Source organism: Euprymna scolopes, chromosome 1, assembly GCF_053919585.1.
Source record: "Euprymna scolopes isolate OS-2025 chromosome 1, ASM5391958v1, whole genome shotgun sequence".
Classification (NCBI taxonomy): domain Eukaryota; kingdom Metazoa; phylum Mollusca; class Cephalopoda; order Sepiida; family Sepiolidae; genus Euprymna; species Euprymna scolopes.
The window spans coordinates 138812979-138839072 of record NC_136482.1 but is presented as its reverse complement, the minus strand read 5'-3'; the positions used below and the strand labels follow the sequence as shown (position 1 = coordinate 138839072).

The 26094-nt window shown below is 31.7% G+C and overlaps 1 protein-coding gene across 2 annotated transcripts in view; it reads right to left on the bottom strand.

The window, feature by feature from the left end:
- Positions 1–3596: 3596 nt before the first annotated feature.
- LOC145272500 (retinal-binding protein-like) overlaps positions 3597–26094 on the bottom strand; it is a 573911-nt gene continuing 551413 nt past the window's right edge. For both annotated transcript variants that reach the window (XM_080127042.1, XM_080127038.1), the window contains one exon: positions 3597–26094. This exon is cut by the window's right edge and continues 21170 nt beyond it. The gene's annotated coding sequence lies outside the window, so the exon portion shown is untranslated.

Genomic DNA, 26094 nt, shown 5'->3' with positions numbered 1-26094 from the left:
CATTTTTCATTCATTTGTCGACATTTATGGCAACACATCAAAGGCTGATAAAGATCAGGATCTTTCTGATTTTCTCTCCTCCAATCTGAAGCGTATGCTACAATGGGGTAAAAATATGATTAACTGTAATGCATTCAAAACTAAACTTTATCTTTTCACCACCAACACTCATATGCCCACTTTGCTCCAGATGAAATGAACAACTCTCACTTGAAGAAGCATCCTGTTTTAACAAACTTTTAGGATTGACCTTTACCCTTGACCTGAAATAAAAGACCTACATCAGATCTGTTGCCAGAATCACTGAAAAAATGGTCGGATCATTCTACCATTCCAGAAAATATTTCACTTCCGATGGAGTACTGTTGCCATATCTGGGGTGAAACCCTCAAAAGCACTCTTTCCTGTCTTGACAAGGTATAAAACCATCTTCGAAATCTAGTGGACCTTTTTGTCTACCTGCTTCCTCACAAACATATGTTGTGAGTCTGTCTCTATCATTACTTTTATGGTAGGTGCTCGGTAGAGCTTCAATTTATTGTCCCTAGCTGTAAAACATTCGCAACAAATGCACACCTAGCTGCAACAACTGTCAACAACTTTCCACACTCTCTGTCTGTGCCGAAACTAAACAAAAATTCCATAAGGAGAGTTTCTTTACAAGAACTATCTGTATGTGGAACACAATATCGTGGGTCTGCTTTCAGCTAACTATAACATATTCGTTTTCAAATCCAACATGAATAAATTCCTATCAAGCCGCCGTCTTAGATAATCTAGTATTAGCCAATCTTGTCTCACCATCTACCCATCATTTTCTAAAGTGACCTCTCGATCTTGATAAGAGTTGTTTTCCATGTGAAAAAAAAAAAAATATATATATGGTAATCTATTATTATACAAAATGTGAATTAGTCAATGTTTTCTTGAGATTTTTCTCTCATATAACACAAAATAAATGCTAAAATATACTTTAGTTCTGGGATTGAAAAAAAATGGTTCTAATTATCCGTAATTTGTAATTAACTGAAAAAGTCACCCATCTCTCTCTTAGCTATGTAGTTCTTTTGCTTTGTGGTGATTTAGTTATTCTCTGATATTTCTTAATGTCTCTAAAGTTCTTGAGGAAGAGTAACTTTTATTAGCATTGTCATCTAATTGACATATGTATGGCTGGGCGGTACACACCACAAACAAGCATGTAAATTAGATGGCATAATAATAAGTCTTTTTACTTTTATATCAAGGGTCGGCATGTATGTGTGTCCTTTGAGGTATTTCTGACATATGGAACTGGGTGTGTCACTGCCATGCTAATTTTTTTGGTTTTAGGTTTTATTTTATTTGAAGTTAAAAATTACCTTGTTTTGAATTGATTCTGCTTTCTTTTCTTATTATGTAAGTTAAACATCTTTCATTTTATTTAACTTTTTACATTACGTGGCTTCATACCTTGCCTGAAGCGATTTCCAAAGAAAAAAGTCCAATTACTGATTTTTATATTATTGTACAGTTTGTACAACATATCTAATGTACATCTCTAGTCAATGGGGAAAGAGGTGGCTGGTTACTTTTAATGCATCTAAAACCATGCTTCTATCTCTACACCATCTACACTCTGTCGCCAATCTGGCATCGGTTGAAATGAATGGCTCTTGTCTTGGCGAGGCTTCATGTTTTGACAAGCTTCTGGGCTTGACCTGTACTCCTGACCTGAAATGAAACATGTATATCAAATCCATTGCCAAGGTCGCTGGAAAAATGGTGGTATCCTTCTACCGCTCCAACAGATATCTCACTCGTGATGCAATTCTCTACTTATATAAAAGCCAAGTACAGCCAATGATGGAGTACTGTTGCCACATCTGGGCAGGAGCTGCTAGAAGCAGCTTATCCTGCCTTGACAGAGTTCAAAAGAGACTGCGTAGCTTAGTGGGGGATGTCCTTTTCTCTTCCCTGCAACCTCTTTCCTACAGAAAAGACATTGCGAGCCTGTTTCTGCTTTATCATTATTTTAATGGCAAGTGCTCAGCTGAGTTTCAATCTATGGTCTCCCCTCGCCAAACTTTCATGAAAAACACTCGTCTAGCCAAAACCACTATCAATAATTTCACTTACTCTTTATCTGTGCCTAAACCTAAATGCAGATTCCATGAACAAAGCTTCTTTCTTAGAACTGCCCGCCTGTGGAACTCTCTTCCATTTGCCTGCTTTCCAGCTGACTACAATCTGATTGTCTTCAAGTCCAACGTAAACAAGTTCTTGATGAATCATCCCCTAAGTAATCCAATTTACAAAATTCCCACGGGCCTTGATAAGTGGTGATTTCTGTGTAAAAAAAAGTTTTGCAGCACCATGACAAATCAGAGGATCGATAGAAAACTACAATCATTTTTGCTCTATCATATCAAAATGATAAAACGATTTTGTAAGTAAAAGAAAAAAAAAATTAGTTATATGTACATTTTTATAAATTTTATACTTGATGTGCCAGCCTTCATTATTAATTACGAGTTTTATTCTTTTTGGCATGGATTTAATTAATGTTTATGCAGTATATGGTAGATGATTCGTGAGAGTATTCAAGGAGAGAACGACACATATGGTGCAGCTTTCTTTGTTTGATCGGCAAGCTAATAGTCAACAATTACTGAAGGCGTCGTTCAACAGTGATGTGTAAGTCTCAGAACGCACAATACACCAATGGTTGTTGACGAAAGGATTGATGTCAAAGAGGCCTGCAAGAAAGTCACTTTTGACACAATATTCAAGACCGATTAAATTTTGGTTGGATTCATAAATATTAGACTGGAGAAAGTGATTTTCTTCAATGAATCACTTTTTAGCTGCTTTGCCAATAGTGGTTTTGTTAGTGTCTATAACCAACCAGATCTTATACATATTTGGGAGTGCTTCTCCTTTCAAGGCAACTGAGAATTAGTGAATGTACTCAATAGTACATCACTAAACAAGGAATGATACTTGAATGCCCTCTAAAATCATCTACTAGTTAGTAATAAAACTAATACCGAAGAATAAAGAAAGGCACATTATGTATTAAATATATAAAAAAAATCTTTTTTTAATTTTGAAAATGGTTTTAATTAGAATTTTAATGTGATAGAACAAAATAAGGTGCTTGTATAGATGTTAGATGTATTTTGAACAAAAAGTCAGTCACAATTCTGTTTAAAAATTGGCAGACCCTTAATTTAAGTCAAAGGAAATAAGTCAGTTTGTCATGTTGAATTGGTTGCACAACTCTTCTATATTAAAACATACAAAATAAAACTCGATAATTCGATTAATTCTATTTTTTTTTTAGTTATTTTTCTACTGGATCATTTTTGTAACAAATGGAAATTATACATTATATTAAGTAATGTAAAATTTTCACTTAAAATGCGTTGATTCAAAAGACTACCAATCTACACAGAAATAAATTTTAAAAAAATAATAATTGTGGTCTGTGATCGGTTGCTTTATAGTTGTAAAACGTTTTGCCAGAAATTTAAATTTTCTGTGATGTGCACTAATACTTGTTAAATATAATGAAAAAAAAAAGTTTTCAAAAGAATAACAAGAAAAGCAAGATGTGAGGTATAATTTTTATCATTTTCTTTTTATTGATGGTAACAGAATATGAGAAGATATCACAAGCATGATTGTCTGAAAAAAAATGTTTTTCATAAGGAGATTAAAAAAGGAGATTAAAAAAGGAGATAAAAATGATTGAGTTGACAACAAATAGTAATGATTACAATTCTTCCATGAAAGCCATCAACTCATCAAAGTACATTTGCATATCGATGGAAACATGGAGAGGAAAGGGGACAAAGATACATGCAATAATTTGAATTAGGAAAAAAAAAAAAAATTTTTTTACATGCTATTTGGACAATTTTCATCTTTTTTTATTGTATATACTTAAAAGACAAATGCAACTAAATCAGGACATGTGATATTCATAGGAGGAATTCATTTGGACAACGAAAACCAAAAAAAAAAAATGCTGAAGCTTTAATAGAGTAAAGTTGATGAAAAAAGACCAAGAGATTTTTTTTATTCGCAAAAATAAAAAAAATTAAAAAATCTAAAGATATCAGGTCAGTGCAAAAGTTTTTGCCCATTTGTAGAAGGGGTCTAATATTTATTAAAGCATCATTTATATTTTTCTACAATATTCTCACCCATGTTAACTTGAAAACGACCTTCTTCAGTTGACAGAAAGAGAATCATCTTCCATAATGATAATGCTCGTCCTCACACAACACTACGGATCAAAGATCTCCTGGGAGAATCTGGTTGGGAAATTTTGTTCCTCCATCCTGCATATTCTCCTTGCCTAGCTTCCCTCAAAATATCACTTATTATAAGGATTACGACGCCAGATGATGACCTTAGGCTAATATCACAAGACGATATTGAACAAGAGTTAGATTTATATTTCACATCAAAACATGAACAATTGTACAAGCAAAAACAAATATAAGCTCGTTGACAGATTATTATCGTTTTGAATGAAGATTTTTAAAAAATACAGTTTTTCATTTTCAAGAAATTCTAAGTCTGCAAAAACCTTTGCGCCGACCTAATACAAAAATATGAAAAAAAAAAAAAATAAAATAAATAATCAGCTGGGAAAGATAAGTATGATCTTTTGAGATGTCAGAATTTAAAAACAAATTGACAACTTAAAGCTTATTTGAAATTATTTTGGCAGATGGAGTCACAAGTTCATTTTTGTAACATTTTAAACAAATTATCTTATCAAAAGAAGTGGTTCTTTCCGGAAGAAGTAGATCAACATTTATTTTAAATGTTATGAAACGAGAAAAAAAATCGTACTAAATTTCTGAATATCCCTGAACTTTATTGCAATTTTATAGCAAAATGCAAATATAGAAAAAAAAAACTTAATAACATTTAGATATGACATGAGAATGAAGGAATAGGATAATACGATAAAAAATAAAAGTAGGTACAATATATAAGGGTAAATCGGCAGGGTAGTATATAGGTAGGTAATATTTAAAAAATATATATAGTATCAAGATTATATCATTCTACAATTTATTAATTTCAGGGCAAAATTATGTATCACAAAAGTGGAAGGGATCATTTTTGGAACTGAAAAGATTACATCATTTAAAATATTTTTTTATTTGTTTTTATCCGATTTTTGAACTTAGAAACCCCTTGGTATTATCAGCCTTATACTTTTTAGCATTGATAATCAGATTTGATAGTTTTGTTACTAGATTTCCCTGGGTATTTTCTATCCTTTCTACGATCACTGATTATCCATCTGCCATTCATCGTTTTTGTTGTTTTGTTTGAATTCCATAGACTGTCCACTTCCAGAAACATGTGTAAAGGTTATTCTGCACAGAAAGTGTCATTAAATCATAGAATGATATTGAAATCTACAACAATTTACATTTTAAATATTGAGCTTCATCTTTGAAGAAATTTCTTCAAATCATTCATCCTGAAGAAGTTTCAATTTTTTCAAAATAAAGATGAAATCTTGAATAGAAAAATAATTTTGGTTTTTCCGTTTCAGTTTTCTAAATATATATAATGAAAAGAAATCAAGCCTGTAAATTAAAATTTACAAGTTGGTTAATTCATAAGTGACTGAAATTTAAGATCTAACTTCATGCTTTTTGGACATTCTCGGCAACTGCAAGCAGATTTTTATATTTCTTTAAGCTATATTGGATTTCTAAATCAGATTGTTTTTCACTTGGAAATTATTTGTGCATTTCGGCTGACATTGAAATTCTGAATATTTGTTTTTAAAAAAGAAAAAAAAAACTTTTCTTCACTTCTTGGATTTACTATCGAGTGAGTCTTCATGCTTTCTGGACCGCATATATTCAGTTTGTCTTTCCCTTTTTCACATATTTTTTTTTTGCATTTTATAACGAACCATTATAAAGTACTGTTTCGTTTAATGCCATAACCAGCAAATTCTTAGTTCGGCTATACTAATAATTTGCTAATTTCTTTTTTTTTCTCTGAAGAGAAGAATAGCATTTTTTTGAAACTCTGTGGAATAAGGATATCTTAATTTGGGGGGGGGGAGTAATAAATTTCCTTGTAAATTTTAATTTAATCTTTATTTCTTGTCATTATGGCTGACTCTACTTCCTATTTTGTTTGTATTGAGCTTTTTTATTTGGTTGAGATTACCATTTAAATATTTATATTAGTTTTAAGTTTACACTTGCTTTTATTGGGTAAACTTTATTCTTATTGTTTGAATTTATATGTAAATATGATTTGTTAAATTTAAAACAGATTTTAGACTGGTGAAAAATTAACTTGTTCTTTATATTAAATATGGCCGACACTTGAACTTGATGGCATCTCCATAGTCACATATTTATCCATACACGAAGAAGAGAACTTGAATGCTTACTAGACATCATTCTTGAGGGTCTAAGATCTCTCTGTACAAGCGTTTGTATAGAAATGTGTTGTCAAACTAATATCCAGTCTAGCTCACACACACGGACACAATGCACAACACCCGCAAGTTTGAGACATATACAGTTATCGGCCCTTATTTCCAGTAGTTGCATGTTTCAGCCCATAGGTGGCGATATCAACTTCCATTCTCTCTATCACATCTGAGACTGCAAGCAGAATGGACATGTTTAAAATACTTTCATCCTGACTTTCTTGTAAAACATGCCTGTCATAAATTTACAATAATAAGTTACACAGTTAGTGAGCATTTTAACACTACTTTTATATGAACCACAAACTACTTGTATGCAACTACTGCCTTCCGAGACAACCCAGCAGCTCTTCAGTGAACACCGTCTCACTCCTGCAGCCTCGTGCAATTACCCATGTTCCGGTGCCAACTATCATCCAGCTACCTGGTTTAAGTGCCCACTTACATCCAACAACCTTGTTCCAGTACCAACTGTCGTCTGGTTGCCTGTGCCTACTGACGTCCAGCTGCCCCATTCCAGAGGTTAAGCCTGTCTCACTGGGACTAGTCACGATCTTCAGACCTTATGAATTTACCACTTCCATTTATTTATTTGACAATATCCATTTTCTTTCGAGGAATATCAGTGTCTGTCATTCTTCTTTTGCTATTGCTGTTATTTTTTGCCTGTGTCTACCTTGTAGTTCTACGGTCGATTGGCACACCTCCATATCATCTCTCAACCTGCTGCAGCAGGTGTTTGCTCAGAGATGTTCTGGTGATCTCCTTTCACATTATATTCTGCAATCCTGAACATGCTGTCTTAGAATTGTGTGAATGAACATGTATATCTGTCACATTTTCGGAGTGCTATATTGTTTAACTATCATGATATCCCTAAGTTTTATGCATTCTTTAATTAGCTAGATAGCCTCTGTCTATTGATAACTGTTTTATGATCTTGGCTTAATAAAGGTAAAAAATGTTTAAAACATTTATGACTAAATGAGTAAATGTAAGAAAAATGTAAAATAATTGTTTTCTAAAAATAATTTTTGAGAAAACAATTATTTAAAAAAATTTTATGACAGTTTTGTTTGTATACTTTTTTCCTTTTAAATTGAATAAAAAATTTAAAAAAAAAACAAAACAAAGAAATCATTTTAGAATCCTTGACATAGTATTTATTTTGAAGTCTAAAAAGATGGTATAACAATGAAAAAAAAAATGTAATTTTACTTATAACATCTTAAAGAGAGGGGGGTTATATACCTTTCACAAGTATCATCTGTGAAAATGCAATGAATCTGATGACGAGATACGTGAGTTACCAATTCCAGTCTGCAATAATATTTTATTACTTACCCCAATAAAATATTGATCAATATATATAATAAGAAAATGAGCTACAGTACATATCTTATTAAAAATAAATTCGTATTGTTCAAATTTTTATAGTTTATTTATTTGCTTTATAGCAAAAAGGAGAAATAGTAAAAGAAATTCAATGCTTATTAAGAGAGGTGACAAATCGATTTTTTAAATATGTCGTTTTAAGAAAAAACAATATTACGTTCTTAATTATGTTGAAAATAATAATATATCCAAAAATTACGAAAATTCATCGAGTAAAACAACTTCTATTGTGTTTTTTTTTTTTAGTAAAAAACAAGCTGCGCATGCGCCCCACCCTCTGGTGCTGCATGTGAGATGACGCCACAGAAAATAGTGAAGAAATGATGAATGTGAGAAGTGTGAAGGGCCAACGTTGCCTTCACATTTTTGCCAAGTTTTAGAACAATCTAATGGATGGGGCAAAAATTATGAGGTAAAAAGTGTCATGTTTTTTGCAATTTTGGGGCATTTGTGACCCCTTTTGAGCTCCTGGGAATGCCGAATCCCAGTGAAAATGGATAAACGGTGCAGTTTCACGCCTTAAGACATGTATATTTGAATTCAGCACCATGGAAAACCACTATATAAATATACATATCAAGGTTTTGAGTAATATAATGAAAAAAAAAAAAAAAGCTCCAAAAGAAATCATGTTTGTTTAGCACTAAAAGTCCCAGAGGATGCGAATCGGAATTTTGCCAGGGTCACCCATAACGAATTTATATTAAGAGCAATGGCCTCCACATTTTGGCCAAGTTTTAGGAAAATCTAATGGATAGATCAAACGCTATGGGGTAAAAAGTGTCATTTTTTACCATTTTGGGGCATTTTTTACCTCTTTTGAGCCCCCTGGGGATGCTGAAACCCAGTGTAAATAGATAACGATAGTTTCAGGCCTTAAAACATGTCTATTTGAGTTGACCACCGTGAAAAAACTAGTATATAGTCAGACATATCAAGTTTTTGTTGAGAAATATGAAAAAAGAGCCACAAAAAGGGGGCGTTTTTAGCACTAAAAGTCCCCGATGATGCGAACCAGAATTTTGCCAGGGTCACCCATACTGGATCTATATTTAGAACAATAGGCGGCACATTTTGGTCAAGTTTCAGAAAAATTTAATGGATGGATCAAAAGTTATTGAGCCCCTGGAGATGCAATGGGAATTTTCGAAAAAATTTTTACTGTGCACATCTATTTAATGAACAATTTGTGGCAAAACTTCAGGCAAAACTAATGGACGGTTATCTGGTAATCGTCCGGAATAACAGACGCATGGATGTCACTGAAAACATAGGTTCCTCTCTGATAAATCGGGGGACCATAAAATCTCTTGCTACATATAGGCTGCAAATGTCTGTGTAATCTAAATTTTCTATTCCAAGTTCTGTCCCCTGTGTGTGAACTCTTCACTATTTACTTTATAACATCTAAGAAAAATGCAATTTTCCATAAAAATTACCTTTAACTATAAATAACTTTCTACTTGATAAATTTTCATACTTTTGGGATATATTAATATTTTTGACATGACAATTAAATATGTAAATGTTATACCGACATTAAAAAAATAATCGATCTGTCGACTATCTGGAAAAGCACCAGAAATTCAAAAAATTTGTTGAAGAGAAAATTTATAATTCTCTACTGACGATTATAATTAAATATAAAAAAATACAAACTATTTTTTTAGCTTCTAATATTTTAATGCAGCAATGAAAAATTATTTTAGATTAGATGAAGTAAAAATAGATTTGGTAAAATATAACTAAAGAAATGATTAATTGTGGACCAAATGGTGAATAATAAAAAAAAATGGAACCTGCAAAGTCATCAAAACTTTTTTTTTTTTAAATGGATCAAAGAGACGAAAGGAGAAAAGGTACAACTAAAATGGTTATCAAAAATTGTAAAAAATATAGTCAATATCTGTTATGGTATGAAAGAATTCCATTTTTTTTTTCGGACATCTGGAATCTTTTCTGAAGATCAACTGTAATTTGGCAGTTAATTAAACTTGGAGGGAATAGAAACAACAATTATAAAGAAAATATAATTTCTACTTTTTCTACTTCATTCAGAAAATAAATAAGAAAAGTAATATTCAAAAACATTTTGAATGATTAAATAAATTTTCAAGTAGTTTTTGTTGGGCTTAAATTATTAAAATAAAACCTTACATCTGATTCTATAACATTTCAAGTTAAAAATGATAATAATCAACTTCAAAATGAACTTATTTTCAAGTAAAAAATTAATCAACTTCAAAATGTATTAAACTACTTCAAATTGAGAATTAATATAATACAAATAAATTTAATATTTATTCCTTTATTTTTACTTCAAAAGGATACAAAATAATATAAACGTTCCAAAGAAATTTATTTAAAATTTAATGTCATTGAAGTTAATTACAGAGGAAAGTAATGCATTTCTTTCCAGATATGAAGTTAGTGCAAATCTCAGGAAAAATATTAATAGCCTCGGAGATCATCGCTGCTGAGGCGAAATTCTTTAGTTGTTAAAGACCTAACCATCACCTCTTAAAATCCCAACAACTGTCTGCCATACTTCCTTTTACGTCAGCTTTTATGACTGACCAAACCTTTTCAATAGGATTTAACATTGGATTATAGGGGGGGGGGAGTCTTAAAATTTTGTGCTGCAAAATTTATCCTCGTTCACTACTTCTTCAATTGAAGTATGACAAAGGGCGTTATTAATAACTAAGTTATTACCCCTTTCATAAATTTCATTCTACTTTCTAAGACACTCCCTGGTCCATTCTTTTGCATCCTTTATTTTACATGATACACACACACACATACACACACACACACACATTATATTATACATACCGTATATTTCTGCGTATAAGGCGACCATAAAATAAAATGAGGTACAAAATTGGAGCAAATTTTAATAAATTTATATATCGGTTGTATAAGACGATTGCTAAATCACGAAACCATGTTTGTTTAGTCTAGGTTAGAGATTGCAAGACTCGGTATCTTAAGAAATATTGTTTTTTAAAGATGCTTTTTTAACTTTAAAGGGTCGTATTATACGCCGAAATTATATATATATAAGAACTATCAATTTACTAAAAAATATTTCAATTCAAATAATCCATTTTGAAGTTGATTAATTTTTTTCACTTGAAAATAAGTCCATTTTGAAGTTGATCATTATCATTCTGAACTTGAAATGATATAGATTCATATTACTAGAAGCTGTGTTCTAAAATTCATAATGATCGGTTAATTAGTTTGGGAGTGAATCTTACACACAAAATATAAACATTGTTAGGACGATTAATCGGAATCAGAATCGGGAATAATAAAATAAATCAGAATTTTGGGGGACATCAGAATCGGATAATTTTTTTGTCTATTTTCTGATGCCAAAAATGATTCTTATTTTTTTTTTTATTTGTTTACTTTTGTTTCAGGTTTAATTTTCCATGGCTCATATTAATGATGAAATGATAAATATTTGTTGATTTTAAACAACAAGTAAAACTAAAATCTATAGATCATCTCCACAAGTGTATTTTATGCACATATTACATTTTTTTTTTTTTTTTTTAAGAAATCCGACACGTTCTCCACCAAATAAGCAACTTTATATTTAGAAATTTAAAAGAATCGGAATTGGAAACGGTAGTTGTATCAGAGTCAGGAATTTGGAACAAAATCTATAATTATATAAGATCGGAAAAAATATTGGAATCGTCCCATCACGAATAAACATATATAACTTTATGTAGATAGAGAAAGAGAAAAAAAAATACAATTTTATTGTCTGATTATGCAGATGGGAACACAAAAGCAACATTGTTAAGCAAACATTTCGACTGGTTAAATAACAGCAGTCCAGTTTTTTTTTTTTTTTTTTTTTTTTTTTTTTTTTTTTTTTGTCTGGTTTAAATTGTTAAAGACTTAAGAGTAAGATTTTTAAAAAAATTTAATTCATATTTCACACAGTATAATGGAAACAAATCAATGTGAAGATGTAAAGTTTACAATTATGGTGCTTATTCAGATTAGCACTTATGGTGGCAATTGAAAATAAAGAAAATACAGAAAAGTATGTGTAATGTACGTACCAGTCACGGAACGATGAAATATTAAATAAATAAATAAATACGTAATTTGATCAAATAGTTTATTATTTTTTTTATTCAATAAAATTAAATTTTACGTCTAAGCGCGAGCCATAGTGTTTTCTACGACCATGATTAAATTCGATAAAATAAAAATGGAGGGGCAACTCAAATCGAAGTGAAGAGGTCAAAAATAAGTCTTATGTTCAATGCAGTTTAGTAGTAAAATCGCTAAAAATGGTACATTTTAATTTTCTTAGTTTTAAATAAAACTACTTGCTTTACGTAATTTTTGGAATATGACATATGTGTTCTGTAACAAGTACGCATATCATACACACTTTTCCGTAGTTTCTTAACTTAATTGCCGCCATAATGCCAATCTGAATAAGCACTGCAATTGTTATGTAGTTCAATGTTCCAGTTAAAAATGAGTGCGGGCAAATAGTGATTAGTCTGTTAAGTACTTTCTCGTTAATAGATTATTAAAAGCATTTTCTAACATATCTTCAAGAAAAATCATCCCATGTACACCACATATTCGTGTTATATTATTCCATAATGAAGTATTTGAAAGCAAGAGAAAAAAGAAAATGCAATGAAAATATCTCACATTAAGATACTAGATCACCCGTAAACTCCAATAATGAGAAACTAAAATTTTTAACTCGTTAAAAATGGGGGAAAAAGTTATAGGCCACTAATTTAGAATGTGTCCTGCACGCCAAATTGATGGTTGAATATGGTTACATTTCTGCTCATTTTGTATTAAATCCTATTAATTTTGTAATTGTGCATCGAACGGATATAATAATACTTAGTTTATTGCATCTTATAACAAAAGTCTATACAAAATTTCAACCAAATCGGCTCAGTTTCCGAGAAAACGCGAAATGGACAGAGAGACAAACAGACAAACAGAAATACAATATATACACACACACACATTTAATTATAAAAAAATATATACTTTTAATGTGAATATGCATGTATAAGATACGTTTGAAAGCCAAATCACAATACAATATTTAGGATAAACAATATTTATTTGTTTAAAATTAATGTATTTCGAAGTAAGACTTCATCTTTCTTTTAATTACTGATTTTCTTCTCCAACTCAATATCATGGCAAAAAAAGGAAAAAAAAAAAAAAAAAAGAAAATATACAAAATTCTAAAAAAGCAGTCTTACTTCGAAATATATTAATTTTAAACAAATAAGTATTGTTTATCCTTAATATTGCGTTGTCATTTGGCTTTCAAACGTACCTAATACATAGTATCCATTTTAAAATTTAATCAACGCTTTTATCTCGGAACCTACAACCTTAACTGAATATCGCGTAGCCAACGCTCTTCCGGCATTAAAAAAAAAAAAAGAAAAGCACTTCAAAGTAACATGCGGACTTTTTTTTTTAATTACTGTTTTTCTTCTGCGACTCAACATCATCGCAAGGAAGTAAAAAAAGAAGAAAAAAAGTAAATGTACAAAATTCTGAAGATGAAGTTTTACTTCATTTTAAATATTAATTTTAAACAAATAAATATTGTTTATATTTTTAATGTATATTTTCAATAACATTTTTTCCAGCTTGGCACAAATAAAATGAAGTACACTTTCAGTGCATATATCTAAACATAAAAAACAAACAAACAAAAAACAAAGATGCATTACATCACACTCATGTTATTTTATTAGTAGTATAATTCATCTTACACGTGTTTCCACCATTCAACGAAACACGTGTAAGATGAATTACTAATAAAATAACATGAGTGTGATGTACATGCATCTTGTTTCGTATATTTACTTCCGACACATACACAGATATATATTAGTGTGTTTATGGGTGTGTGTGTGTGTGTGTGTGTGTGTATTAAGGTTTGTTGAAAAATCAATGAAGTGCTCGATCGTAAATTTTGCGCGAGCTAAAATAAATTATTTAAAAACTATACATTAGTTTCTACGGATGAACCAGGATTTCATTGTTACAGACAGGTCTTTTCCAGTCTAGAAAAAACCTTTAGTTTCCACCTAAAATCATCGGCATATTAAGAAACGAAAACAAACTTGACAAAAAAATGTGGGGTTTTCGTTCCTTTCCGGTTTGCTGATTAAAACCTTAGCTGCACCCCAAAATTTGAATGATTAAATGAAAATATATAATTAAAGGTAACTTGATGTTATGAATGGGGCACAAAAGGATATAGTTTTTATATTATTATTATTATTATTATTATTATTATTATCATCATTATTCAATCCCGGACAACAACAGGTATTTCTGCTGGTCTTAAACAAAAAGGAAATACTGTTGGTTTTCTTGAAACACAATAATTGATTAGATCAAAACTGAAGAGAAGACTTAAAAATCAGACAGCAGCTGTTCTTATTGTAAAAGTAAAAAGTTCTGCTACTGAAGAATTAAGAGTTATAGAAGAAAAGATCCCAGACCCTAATTCGTATATGAGAGGGAGAGAGAGAGAGAGAGAGAGAGAGAGAGAGAGAGAGAGAGAGAGAGAGAGAGAGAGAGAGAGAGAGAGAGTCCACTCCACAGAAACTGCTTTGCCCACCTGAACAACGTAGCGGATCACAGCCTGCAACAATAATAATAATACACCTGTCAACTTCCTCAATGAATTGCTAATTAATTTTACGTGTGCTACTACTACTACTACTACTAGTTACAGAGATTTTTTTAATTTTTTATTTTTATCTCATTGGAAACACACGTGGCTCAGGGCAGCTCCCCCTTCTCACACACTTCCTCCAGACTTTGTATTATGTCACAGTGACTCGGAGCATCCTACTCACTTGTCAAATCTTGCATATGTATTTAACCCCCCCCCCTTTCCTCACCCTTTCTTTGTGTGTGTGTTCTTACGTTCGCTCCATTAAGTTAGTTATTTATGCTGATGTCTGAAAATAGATTCAACGCTAAACTATTATGCAGTATTCGTTTTAATCGCCACCGTTTTCGCATTTTTAACCGCAAAAATCTACGCACAACTATCCTTTTTAAACTATTCATTCCAGCTAGGCGAGTGCATAACGTGTAGCTGATGAACGTCATAAATAACGTCTGTGACCATCGATTGTTTCAAGTCTATCATTATGAACAATTCTCTCCATGTTAAAGACGAGCATTTTTGCCAACTTTGAGTTTGTCACGTAGTTCGACGTCCAAGTTTAAATGAAAACGAATATGGTAGATGCCAGGATCATATCTACATATTTAAACTTAATTATTATGTTTAGGCTTTTTACAAAATATACGTTTATTTACCTCATTTCAAGGTCAGGTGGGGGTTTGAAAAACCTCTGCACGAGGTAAAATGCACTCTAGCTTACAACAACAAAAAATACCTGAATAGTTCTGTTGACATTCCCTGGTAGGGGCAACTCAGGCGATTAGCAATGAACTTCCCTCCCTCCAGCAGGCTCTTTTCATGAGCCGCCTTTCCTGAACTGGCCACGCCCTCCGCTGTCATTGAGGCGATCTCATCAGAGAAGACATTTATTCGGTTCCTCCTCAAAACTTGAAGAAGCGATGCGGAGGCCAGCTTAAAACCTGGTTCAGAATGGTTAAGCAAGATACTAAATTGATTCGAGGTCCAACAGTGGAACAGTGACTGGCTGTCAGCATTGATGATGAATCGCCAGGCTGGATCAATTTTCATGTGAGATGCGATGAATTCATTGGAAGGAGCAGACTTAACTGATCCAGGGTGAATAACACCTCAAAAGATAAAGCCTGAGAGAGTGGACCTTCTAAGACTGAATAGGACTACACACCAGTCCAACAGCAACAAAGCAGCTGTCGTCCGATTGCCTTATGAAAAATCAAAATATTGAATTTCAATTAAAACCAATTGTATTTACTTAATTGTTGTTGAAATTAGTAAAATATCCAAGAATTATAAAAAGCGATAAGGTAGAAAAATTATTAATGAAAATAGTTTTTGGAGTAAATTGCAAGTTTACCTATGTAATAAACAGAAGAGTTTGCATAAGAGCAGGGGAGATAACTGGTCTGTCTTATTACAACTCATGAAAACTCTTAGGCCATTTTCAAGTTTATTCGAACAGTTATTTTTATATTTTTATATATAAAATAATCCCCCCTAACAAAAAAAAAAAATATGTTATGTTCGTTTTGTTATTTATTATGTTTTTATTTTAATAAATTCTGCATTATTAAGATTCCAAACTATGGAATTACTTTCCTTGTGTTTACGTTACATGTCCAAAAAATATGGCTGATCCATGTATCATGAAATCATAAAAATACATTTTATGTAATAATTGTTTCTCACTTGTTTTATTTTACTTCAGTTGAAAGTCTCAGAAATCAAGGAGCACCCTCCGTGGGGCTAACACTTAATCTTTAAAGATACATAGATATTCAAATATTCTATTGACATTTTCCTTTATATCTCAAACATTGAGTTAGTAAAGAAGTTAAGGACATAATTTTCCTCTCCTCAATTAACCATTTAAATATGTTATAGTGTACTTTTCTTGTGTTTTTTTGGGTTTTATTGGATTCCAGGACAAGAATTCATCTAGTCTGATAGACTAGCCGGCTTCGTGTTGTTATTTGAGGTAACATCACTCCAAGAAGGTGCACCATTCCTTGCAAAAACCAGTCTTGGCTAGCCATACCAAGGAGATCTTATTTGGGCTACAGATACTGTGTGATTTTGAATATTAGTCAGAGGTTTACTTGTAATGGAAAGTATACTCATGCCAGGTTGTCCTGACAAACCTCTGTACAGAGAGACCTTAGACACTCGAGGATAGTGTTTGGTAGGCATTCAAGTTCTCTAACTGCGATATGACAAGTAGATATACCATTGGTTTTTAATGAAAATTCAATTTTTTTGACTTTCGTTCTAATACCGAAGCTTCTGTGAAATTTGTTTTAATAAAAAATGTGCTGTAACTGATGAAACATATCAGTCTCTGCACAAATGGTGTCTCTTCCAAAGATTTATTTTTAGAAATAAATCTGAACTTAAACACAGTGTTTCATTGAAAATTTGTATGACAATGAATTTAAGATATAACAATGTGACAATCAACGGCTATTTGGTTTCTCAGAAGTGAAATCTGAAAACACAATGGAATGAATAATGCAACTGAAAATTCATGGATTCTAATTTAAAAGTCTTCAATAAAATTGTGAAAAGCAAATTTCAAAATGAAATAAAGATGCTGTCCTTAATGTAAAAAAATAAAAAATCAAATCAACCATTAGTAGCTCCCCCCCACCTCCCAGCATTGTTCGGTTAGAAAATACACTTTTGTTTTCTTATTATAGAGTCAATTCTCTATTGATTATTATATTATACCCAATATATAGTAGTGATTTCAAAGTTAAAAAAAATATATATAAATATATAACTTGTGTGCCATCAGCTAAAATTGAAACCTAAACATTTAACTCTCCAGCAGTATTTGCTACCATATGAACTAAGGACAATTAATGCAGTTACCATATAAATGTATATTTGCTCATGCCTAGAAGAGTACTTTAAGTTGACTTACTCCTGTCAAGTTCCAATTTTGACCCCATAGCAACTAATTTTTACCAGTTAAAAACCACAGGTCTGAATCCCCTATATATCAAGTTTCAAGTATATAGATCAAAATTGACAACAGTTTGGTAGAGACCTTTCCTCATACAGACAGACAAGGTTTAGATAGATAAATATAATGTCTATTTATCTATGTTCCAAGCGGAAGAGATACTAATGTTTGTTTTAACAACCTTCGGGCTTTGATAAATGATGACTCCCTTGTATTAAAAAGAGTAAATTGGGCTTTGAATTGAATGAAAGTACATTTTGTGGATAAATTCTGATATTTTGACTGCATAACATTGTTTATACTGTTATTTTCTTAAAGATGTTTTCATACATTTTATAAAAGATTTCATCATTGCGTCTGTTATATTAAAAGTTTTAAATAGCATTTTGACCACTTTAAAACGAGCAGATTGAATCAAGTTGGGAGAATGTGAAAGTAAAAGATAGAAATCGCTACAGACAAAGCATGACGCCACCTGATGCAAAGAGCTATATAAAAAATATTGCTTCAATGTCAAAAATTAACCAACAATATATATATTAGATGGGAGGAGACGGCAGTCTAGTGATTAACGACACGGACTGATGACCTAGGTGTTCCAAGTTTGAATCCAATTTATGCCACAGAAATCACTTTCACTTAAGATGCTGACAACCTTCACGTGTTCCCTTCCGTGAGTACCCAATGTCTTTCTAGAAATATATTAGAAAAGACAAGTTCTTCTTATAAAGATGCACAAATAGATTAGAAAAGTATCGGCGAAATCAATGCCAACAATAGAATCGTCGGATTCATGATACAAGGATGAATATTAGATGAATAGATTCTGATCCAGAAAACAGTAATTCTCCCCCCTTTGCCAGACACATCACTCATGGACTGTGAGAACTAGAGAACAAAAAGTGTTTTTAAATGTGTACACGTATTTGTGTGTGTGTGTGCGCGTTAATTTTCAGTTAAAACACATCAAGTTTTGTTAATCTTTGAAATGTGATTCTTTTCCAATGAATTTTATTTTGCATTTATGTTCCAAATTAACAAGGTTTAACAACCGAATCAGACTTTAAACTGAATGAAAATATTATTTATGGATTAATTCTGATCTTGACCTACTTTTAACAGAACAATATTTTTTCATACTGTTATTTTTCTTAATGAGCTTTTTTTTATTGAATCATATTGACTTGGTTTATTGACTAATTTTAGAAGCAGTACAGTTTATAAAAGATAAAATGCTCTTAATTTACAAAAAAAAAAAAAAAAAAAATGCTGATAATTTTTGTACGATTGACCTGCCAACATATTTTAGATTCTTTTTGTTATAAATAACTATTTTTTTTTTTAAAAGAAGACACATTATACAAAATATATTGAGTTAAAATAAAAAGAATTTTTATAACTTTGCAGATTTGTTTTCCCTGCCTTTAACAATCTATGTCAGATGCTGTTTAGATTATTTGATTTCAGGAAGCCTGGATTAAGACAGGATTATTTTCATCAAATATTAATCCTTGAATTTAAATTACGAATCATACAAAATAGTTTAAGTTTCCGTTATCAAATGGAATTTCAACAAAAGAAAGAGGACAAACTTGGTTCTGATAAAAATTTACTACTAGAAAGATGATGCCACAATTATCCATCTATGAATATATTTCTCAAACTTAACTTTAGGATTGGATACCAGTATAAACAAAACTTGCTATTTTTTTTCTCGAGTTTTACAAATTATACTCTTATAAAACAAATTACTAAAATAAATTTGAAAGACTTGTCTAAGATACAAGTTCTTATAAAGATGCACAAACACTATAACCAACAAATCCAACAGACGTTACTCTCTAAATTCATAACAAACAGGAAAATGTAATAGGATAACACTTTCTATGTAATAGAAATAAGTTTTTTTTTCTATTTTACACTTGAACTAGCAGGTAGGCACGACGTTGCCCGGAAATGAATGAAGATCAACGAATGTTTCACACTTCAATATTTTATTATCATCGAAATAGGTAAAATCGCCCAGGTTTCAATCCTTTCTGCAGTGACTTGGTTCACAATACATTGTAGTCTACATTGCACTGTAGAGAACATACTGTTTTTATAAATTATTGGTATATAATGGCTTGAATTAAAGTTTAAAATGCAAATATCAAGTATCATGTTTCAATTGTACTCTAAACACAAATATTCATTTCGAATGCGCCCCTGTCATATCAGTCTATTGTTGATTTTATATGATAGGCCTTTCTGCTTGTGCTGGAATAAAACATCTGAAATGCACTTGTGATGTTGTGTAAGGTGTTAACTTTAGTCAAAATCGCCTGTTCTTTCTTTTATTAGATTTTGTTTATTATCGAAAACATTTTTTTTTTTTTTTATTATCGAAAACATTTAGATACAAAATTCTGATCCACATCTGGCATCAATTGAAATGAATGGCTCTCGTCTTCAGGAGGCCTCAAGTTTTGACAAGATTCTGAGCTTGACCATTACTCCTGATCTTAAATGGAACACGTACATCAAATCTGTTGCCAAGGCCGCTGGAAAAATGGTGGGATCTTTCTATCGATCCGGTAGATATCTCACTGCTGATGCTATTCTCTATCTATATAAGAGCCAGGTACGTCCAAGGATGGAATACTGTTGCCATATCTGGGCAGGAGCTGCTAGAAAGGACTTGGCCTGCCTTGATAGAGTTCAAAATAGACTTCGTAGCCTCGTAGGAGATGTCCTTTTCTCTTCCTTGCAACCTCTATCTCACAGAAGAGATGTTGCGAGTTTGTCTCTGATGTATCGTTATTTTCATGGAAAGTGTTCGACTGAGCTTCAATCTATGGTCCCCCCTCGCAAAACTTTCACAAGAAACACTCGTCTAGCTGTAAACACTATCAATAATTCCCCCCACTCTTTATCTGTGCCTAAACCTAAACGTAGATTCCATGAACAAAGCTTCTTTCTTAGAACTGCACGCCTGTGGAATTGTCTTCCATTTTCCTGCTTTCCGGCTGACTACAATATGGTTGTCTTCAAGTCTAACGTAAATAAGTTCTTGATGAGCCGTTCCATATAAGTTATCAAATTTACCAAATTTTCATTACTAATGATTACTATATTGTCCAATTTCTACTGTACACTCTTTAACCCTTATCCTTGAGTGGCCTCTTGGCCTTGATAATGTGGTGATGCCTATGTAAAAAACAAAAAAAAACAAAAAAAAAACAAAGTACATTTGCGTGAAATTTCAAAATATCGGCCCAGCTGTTTAGGAGTCCATAGAAAATGAATTTTCACACACAATGTTCCTTTTATATAATAGTAGAGATTATAAAAAGAAAAAGAAAAAATCCAAGTTGATTGGATTTAAAGTATGATCATAAGTAGAACTAATCCAATGAGAAATTAAGTATTTCAATATCGATTTTTTCCTCATGGGTTAAATAAATTTAGAGATAAATTTAGATAACACTAGATTTACAACTATTGCAAAAACATTGACTTTTAACGTAGACAGAAAAGGTGCATTTTATTAAATATATATCAAAACGTTTGAGTAAATAGAGAAGTTTAACAGCAATATACAGAGTGTCCAAAAAGAATACGCTAAAATTATTAGTCTTTTTTTGTTTAGGCATTGTAATGGATTGAATCAGTAGTTGTTAAAGTTTGATTGGATGTCAGTTTCACCGCTGTCGTTAGTGTAATGTTAGCATCTCAGGGTTAGGGCTTACCTGAATGAAAACGTGCCTCAGCGATAGATAGGAAGGAGATGTGCTAAAGACCTTGCTCTTTGTGCTTAGCCTTCCAGATCTAGCGCTGGATCTCACTATATGTGACTTTTTCTTGTAGAGGTATGTTCCACAAATATCGATGACTTGAAAGCTACAATCAACACGGTGGACTGAGGACATGCTAAGACACGTTTGGAAAGAATTCTTATATTGGCTTGATGTTGTCCGTGCTGCAGGTGGTGGCCACATTGAGCACATAGAAAATACGAAATGAAACTTGAACGTTTATACAACACGTGTTCCTGCTAGAGGTTTGTAATTCTCTTTGTTTTTGATACCTTGTAGGATTTTGACGCATTCTTTTTTGAATATTTTGTATATCAGAAAGAAGAGAAGCTAACAAAAATGTCAGAAAAACTGTAGAACTCTAAATTTCTCAAATATCAAACACTGTTCCTACTATAACTACGCTATAACTTGAAACTAATTTAAATAAATAAGCCTATTAGTTTGGCAAGACACACACACACAAAAAAGCTAATATTTAAAAATAATATTCTGATTTCAGAAAAAGAAAAAAGTCAAACGTTTTTTAAGTACTTAGCTTTCTTGATAAAACAAAATTTTTTTGTTGAAAACATGGGTTTTATATTCACACGACGATCATAATTGTAAAAAGTGAAATATTTTGCTCACATGTCTGCAAAAAATTTGAACTTTACCGAAAAGTATGATTAAAGAAAAATAAATCTGATATAATAACTGTTGTGGGTGGCGATGCAACTGAAACAAAGTCATGTATCAGCATTAAATAAAACTTTTCTAAAATAGAATTTGTGGTGTTATTTACATTGATCTATTAATTCATTTAATATCATCATTAAACATTTCTTTTTTTACTTTTATGGAAATCGCTCATGATAAAGCATGAAACCAGTTGATGTAAGGAGCTAACAAGAAAGAAAGATGATCACAGAAAAGACAGGATATACTTATTAACCTTAGTTTTGAACAGACTAAGGTTATAGGTAGGAGGAAATAAGTCAACAGTAAGCCGCGGTTCTGGGAAAGAAATTAGAATAGGGAGGTGTATTTCAATAACAACAACGGCTTGATGGCGACAACTAGATCACCAAGTCAAATGAGCTGGAACAAAAGCAGGGAATAGATCAGATAATTCTGAAAAGGATTGGGTTATCCAAGTAATTATGATAAAAATAAGTACCCTTTGACAAAAAAGCCATAATGCAAGTTTTTTTTTACATTTATTTTTTGAACGACGAGTCACCTTTCATCAAGGCCAAAAGATCACTGAAGAACAAGGCTTACTAGTCTGTTTCACGTGGATGGTTAAACCACAAAAGCAACTGTATGTAGACGATGGATTGGATCTAGCCAGAATTAGATTAATTTAAAAGAACGGCGCAACAAGATCTTGTTAAAATTGGAATTGAAAATGACCATGTTGTGGTCTGTTGAGAAGCAACCTCGTGTTATCACCTTTTCTAAACGGACAGTTCTTGGAAAGAAATTCAGTTCATAGAAGTTCTTCTGATCTTCAGATACACAGAGAAAGAAAATATTTTGTACAGTGATTGTAGAAAGACAATTTTTGTTGTGAATGGTTTACATGGTAGAACCACAGATTGGAGCTCAGTCGAGAACATACCCGAAACATAATGACAGAGTAGAGAGAGACTAGCAAAGTATCTTCTGAGAGAAAGAGGCTAGAGGTTGTTTATGTCAATGGTAATAATGCCGAAATAAGGTAAAAGTTTGTGCCTTTTAATTACTACTCTATTTTGGCCATTTATGTTGTAATGTTTTCAGCACTATTTCCATGTCATTCCCGCACTCAGGCAATGTCGAGAGTATCTGCGAATATTATATATAACATACAATAGTTGCCATATTATATATAACATACAATAGTTGCAATATTAGCACTTGGTAAAGTGATGACTGCATTGGACAAAAAGGGAAAGTAATTCGAAACTGAGAGAAAACCATTTCAAGTAATTTTGTTGAAGTTCGGTTTCAAATGAATTCGAACAAATCCACGCCCTTATTTAGAAATATACAGAATTGAAATTCCTTGAAGAAAAATAATTGTTTGTATAAATTGTGTTTATAGAAAAGGAATTTTGCTACTTTTTAGACTTTTACTAAAAAGTTTTTTCGTTTTTCTTAGTGAATACAATTAAATAAATTGTTCACATAAGGTGTATTTATTTATATAAAACTTCAAATTATTTTTAAAAGTAAATAGAATTGCAAATTTAAAAAATATATATATATAACGAATGTTTCACTCCCATTTTTTTTTTCAATCAAATCGATTGATTGCCTGCTATAGTTGGGGAACCATTGCGGCGCACCAGGAGCTTCACATGCCTCTTGCAGTGACTTAGTCCACAATACATTGCACTGTAGAGAACACACTTGATTCTATAAACAAATTTTTTTTTTTTTTTTCACATATAATAGCTTGAATTAAAGTTTTAAATTATCAAGTCAGGTATTATGCTTCACTTGTGCTCTAACTGGAAACATTCATTTTGAACGAGTCCTTGTCATATCAAAGAACATACTGTTGATTTTATATGCCTGGCCTTTCTTCTTGTGCAGTGATAACGGTTTTAATTTAAGTTTAAAATTTAAAAAAAAAAAAAAAAAAAAAAAAAAAAAAATCAAGTATCATGGTGCAATTGTGGTTTAAGCAGAAACATTCATTTCGAACACGTCCCTGTTAATATAAAAAAAAAAACTTGATTTTATATGTCGGGCCTTTCAGTTTGTGTGATAAAACTTCTCAAATGCACTTGTGATGTTAAGCTGTGTAAGGTGTTAACTTTGTTCCTTCTTTCATTAGATTATTTTGATTATCGAAGACATTTTGATTGCTAAAGGCATTCTGCTACAAAACCTATCTAAGAACACTGCCAGGCATATAAAGTACCTTTGTGTGAAATTTAATAAAAAATGGCTTGACCGTTTTTAAGTCCATAGGTAATGAACTCCCACACAAAGTTCCCTTTATATAATACACACACACACAACCACACCTCTGTGTGTGTGTGTGTGTGTGTGTGTGTGTGTGTGTGTGTGTGAGTAGTGTACTGCATTCGTTCAAATTGTATAAAACTACAGTAGTTTTATAAATAAATACTTTTTTCTTGGTCAAAAACAAAGGAGAACATTTTTAATAACAAATTAGTTATCAAAAAATCTGGAGCCAAAAAATTAAATCCGATATCAAGAACATTTTTGTTCTTGTTTTTCAAGGGAGGTGGTGTTTGATCAATCCTGCTGGGGAGCTATGAGGTAAATTTTTTTTTTTTTTAATTCCTGAAACAGTTTTCATAGTAAACAACTAATGATTTCTAACAAAATATTAAGACTAGCATATATTCTTAGAAGCACTCATTACAAGAGATTAATTTACTTACATGCAAAGGAGTTTTCCCATGAAGGATTTGTGATTACTTTTTTTGCTTTGTTTATTATCTTTCATATAGTTTTAAAGGTTTAAAAACTTTCAATGTATATATATTAGTGATGGGGCAATTCCAAAATTATTACAGATTCTGTTCTAAATTTCCGATTCCGATAACAAACGAGCCTCAAAACACAACTATAGCACACGAGACCCTCGCCGCCCTATCGAATCAGTTCATTAAATGGCATCGACTTAAGTCTGTTTTAGAAATGTTCCAATATTTGGATCTTTACTTATCGCAGAGAACAATGAGTTTAAGATAGAAATTTACCAAATTTATTATTTAAAAATCAACTAACAATTTGTTTACGTCATTTTTTTTCTTTCTCTTTAATAATTTTGTGAAACAAAATCTATAAATAACGGACATGTTCATTTTTTTTATTTGTATCTCACCGATAATTTATATACAAAATATACATTCTGAAACCTATAAATAAATCAATTCTTTTCATGTGATAACAATGTCATTAGAGATACCAGAAAATTTGACCTAAACCTGTTCAGTTTTTTCTTAAACCTTTTAAATTTTTTGTGGAAGAGGAGGTGGGGGCAGACATATTTTTGTATGAACTTTTGATTGGATTTCTAACGCTGAATAAATTTATTGGCGTACAATTTATTGATATTTTTAGCCATATTATCAAAAATATTTTTTTATTAAAAACATAATATTTAATGAAAAAAAAAAATTCAACACATTGACTTTTTTGTAATAGGAGTAAATGTGGTATTGTAGCGAGTGAAATGATTCTAGCTAAGAATAATACAGTGTAAGATAGAGGAAAACCAACGATCTCCATTTTCCCACACTTTTGATGTCCTTGTTCTATGTTATATTTTTTAACAAATAATTCAAAGTGTACTACCTGTTCTGATACTACACTTTATTTTTCTGCCCTCGGTCAGTGAAAAAGAAATCATTTTTATTTTGATCCGAATTTAGAATGATCTTCTTGGAGAGCTGGCGTCTACATTTTTTTTTTTTTTTTTTTTTTTTTTTTTTTTTTTTTTTTTTATTACATTTTCACCCCAAACAAGGCAAATTGCTACTTTGGTGTAGGGGGCTACTATCAGGGGCAACAACTACTGGGGTACTATGTAGGGATTTGGGCAGCAAGGTGTCGGTTCACGTTACACTTGAACTTCTGCACGTCAGTACTGTTGGGGAAGCAGGGACCTGGAATGGAATTCCAGAGTCTTGCGGTTCTGGGGAAGAAACTATTGGAGTAAAAAGATCTTTTACATCTAGGGACCTCTACAGTGTGGGGGTGGGATCTAGTAGCCTGTCGGGTTTGTCGAGGGTGCTCGCGTCGTGGGGGCACA